At 63.5% G+C, this 3,428-nt stretch overlaps 1 long non-coding RNA gene across 2 annotated transcripts in view; it reads right to left on the reverse strand.

The window, feature by feature from the left end:
• Positions 1-2,227, reverse strand: part of LOC103668348 — a 17,359-nt gene extending 15,132 nt beyond the window's left edge. Inside the window, exon 1 of one of the 2 annotated variants that reach the window (XR_005836217.1) lies at positions 2,018-2,227. This is a non-coding gene — a long non-coding RNA (uncharacterized LOC103668348). Of the gene's footprint in view, positions 1-1,987 lie in introns of both variants that reach the window. The other variant, XR_005836215.1, reaches the window with a different exon arrangement.
• Between the last annotated feature and the right edge of the window lie 1,201 nt (positions 2,228-3,428).

Below are 3,428 nucleotides of genomic sequence, written 5' to 3' on the forward strand. Positions count from 1 at the left end.
AAAGGCCCTGATTAATCTAATTCTTTGCTTTCTCTGGGCAGCATAAATGCTAAGCTACAAATTCCTTTGTGTTTGAGCTCCTTGAGGCCATTTGCTCCTGGAGATGATTTCTCAGAGAGTGTGGATGGGATAGGAAGGGACGGTGTCTTGAAAGACCCCAACTCAACCCATTTGGTCAGTGAAGACAAAGCTGGCATGAGAAGCTCTTCAGGACCCCAGACCCAGGTCCTGGATCAGAAAGAGTAAAGAAAATGGAACAAGGGAGCTGAGAAACAGTTTGCAGGCCCCTGCCCCAGAACCCAGCTGGTGCCTCCAGGTCTACCCCTACTTGTCTCCACTCTGCCATTCTCAGCTGCCAGCCCAGCTGGGTAGACCTACAAGGCTTCAGGGAGCGGAGGAAAGCAAAAACCCCTGGTGGGGTCTTTGCTCTTTCCTTTTCTCCTCCAGAGAAGGTCTGGGGAGGGGTCTCCCCAAAGCCTCCCTCCCCAGCAAGAGCTGTTTAGAGCCTGCGGGAAGCTGTTCATCAGCGCCCACGGGAGACGCCTGGACCGGGAGCCCTAGGCACTGTCCCAAATAACCTGCAACTAGCTTCCAACGGATCTCTGCCTCGGAGCACTTCCCCCGCAGTGGCCCACTCCGCGTTCTGCCCGGAAAAGCCCCGTCCTGAGGAGGAACCACCCTGCCCTTTTCTCGCCTCCTCCAAGCTCATGGGGAGCATCTGGCCTCCCTCAAGCTCATCGGGAGCACCTGGCTAACGTGAGCCGGGGCGGCGCCTCCTACCTGTGCGGACCCAGGCTGGGGTTCGGTCTTGAGGCCCGCGGGCCACCGGCATCTCCTCTAGCCGGCACGGCCTAGGGGTCCTCGCGCCCCCAGACCCTCGTGTGGGCTTCCCCCGCCCGCTCAAGCGGCCAGCTTTCCCGGGGCCCTTTGCGCAGTGTATGGGGTTATTTTTACTTTCGGTTATCTAGCTTTATGAAGACTCCACACCACTCATACAGCTAGATAACCAAAGATAACAACCAACCCCGCCTCCTGGCTGCTGCCGCCGCCTCTTCCACGCAGCCTCCCGGCCGCCGCCGCCGCCCCCGGCCGCCCGCGGGTGGAGATGGGAGAGGGCACAGGGGTGGAGATGGGAGAGGGCACAGGGGTGGAGGTGGGGGCGGAGAGAGAAACGGAGTCCAAGACGGAAAGGGACCCCGAGCACAGGACACAGACACCACAGAGACCGAAAAGGGCGTGGGAAGGACGCGAAGAACGCGAAGGCCGGCGGCGTCGAGGTCCAGGGATCGCCTCGGGCCCCAGAAGCTTCGAGCGCTCCGTTTCCGCTCCCAGCCGAGCCAGAAGGGGAGTTTCGCGGGTCTCTTGCAGGAAGAGGGACTCGGGGCTTTTCGCGCCACCTGACGACCGCAGGGACCGCAGCGGAGGCCTCGGCAGCCCCACGGGGTCCCACCGCCCTCCTTTGCAAGCTGCAGGGCGCGCCCAACAGCCAAGCCTCTGCGTGGGAGCGCGGGGACCCCTGCTCGCAAAGGGCTGCAGGGCGCTGACTGGCCGGGGCACGCAGCGAACTCGGGAAACCCCTGGCAGCGTCCTGGGAGGAACAGGAAATCCCGGCAACCCGGAGGGAGGCAAGCCGGTGCGGGGTGGACGCCCGGCCTCCCCGGCGCGTCTCGGGAGAAGGAAAGGGCAAAGACCCCACCCGGGAGGGTTCTCGAAACATTCCCCACGAGATGGGGCAGGCGGTGCAGGTGAGCCGAGTCCCCGCCCTGCGACCCTAGAGAAACGGCTTTGTACAAAGCGGTCCACAAAGCACCCAAGGCTGTGAAAATGGCCGGGGGTCCGAGGCGAGAGGGGCCCTAGCGTTTGGCGGGGATTCCGATCCGGAACGGGAATCGTCACGGAGGTCCCGGCAGCCGGGAGGAGGGTGTGGGTCTCGCCCGGCCCCTCGGGGCGGACGCGCAGGCACCTGGACGCCGAGGAGCTCACCCACCTGCTGCCCCGAGCCGGCCAGGCCACTTACATCGAGCCCAGGGCGCGCATCGTGCTCTCCCGCGCGGTCCTCCCGGCGCGCTCCCGCCACGGAGAGCCGTGGCCCCGGGTCCGGGGTGCCAATGCTCAGCTGGCGCCGGGGTGGAGGCGCCCGCCGGATCTCAGCCTCAGCAGAGCCGAGGCGAGCAGGGCCGAGCGGGCCTCGCCTCCCCAGCTCCCGCCTCCGCCGCGGCCGCTGCTCTGGCCCGGGCGCGCTCCGGCTCCGGACTTTTCATTCATCCTTTCACGCTCCCTCCCCAGGCCAGTCTCCGATTGGCTCCGCCAAGTCTGACGTCACCGCATCGTCTCCCAGCCGGCCCCGCCCCTCTCCTTCCAGGGAAGAGCTGGAGCGCGCAATTGGGGCGCCCCTCCCCCCCCAGGAGCGGGGTGGGGGAGGAACTACTACCTCGGTGTGCTGACCCCCAGCCTCTCGCTGCCTCGCCCACCCCGAGGCCCGCCTGCCATCTCCCACCATTGTCATTTGTGGCTTTGATCTCCATCCTCACTCTTTTTGTTGGCCCTACATTTTCCATTTGGGCCCTAGGTATGTTGCACCAGGATGGGGGGGGGGGCTCAGAGATATTAAAAAGAATCAGATAACTGGAGATTCTCCCCCTACCTGCCTCCTCTCCTCAGTATATTTGTGCTTGTCGTGTTCTGATCCCTTCCAGACTGGGATCCTAACCTTTTAGGACCGGCGGAACCTCGATCTTGCTGGTTTCCAACCCAAAACAGTGAGGGAAAGATTCTGGAAGTTAGGGACTCCTACCGGGAGACGCGGGGTCCGAGCGAGGCTGGACGTCCCTAGTCGCAGTGCAGAAACGGGAATATCTCCTGCACCTGCTCGCTACCCCAAGGCTCCAGGTGGGGGAGGCTGGTGGGTCCCAGCGGGCGTTAACCTGGGCAGCATCCGCAGATCCCACTCAGCCACGGAAGCCCCCCACCCCCACCGGTGGTGCGCCCCCACCCCGGCTCCATCTCCGGTGTCTGGAGAGCTGGGGTCATAGGGAGAAGGATGGCTCTCAGCAAGGTTTTCGGTTCCGTGCTTTCCTGACCTGGCTCCCCATCTGGTCCAGAGAATCAGAGTCCAGTATTGCCACATCCCAACCCCGGCAGCTCGCCGCCCTGCAAGCAGGATCCAGATTCTCACTGCCTGGCGGAGCTCTCCTAGAGAGCTGTGGGACCCTAGCTGAGCCTCAGTGTCCGCCAGGGAGTGTCCCAGGTCCCTAATTACCCCATCCCTCCAACTGCCCTACTCTCGGCCCCTTTTCTGAAAAATCCTACAATGTAGATACCTACAGCCTGTGTCTGCTTAACACGGGTGGATTCCTATCACCTGGGATCCTTGAACGCTGTGCCAACAGAGGTGCGCCCCTCAGTCTGCCAGCAGGCCCAGCCGGACT

The sequence above is a fragment of the Ursus maritimus genome, unplaced genomic scaffold (assembly GCF_017311325.1).
Source record: "Ursus maritimus isolate PB19 unplaced genomic scaffold, ASM1731132v1 scaffold_2, whole genome shotgun sequence".
NCBI classification, from domain to species: domain Eukaryota; kingdom Metazoa; phylum Chordata; class Mammalia; order Carnivora; family Ursidae; genus Ursus; species Ursus maritimus.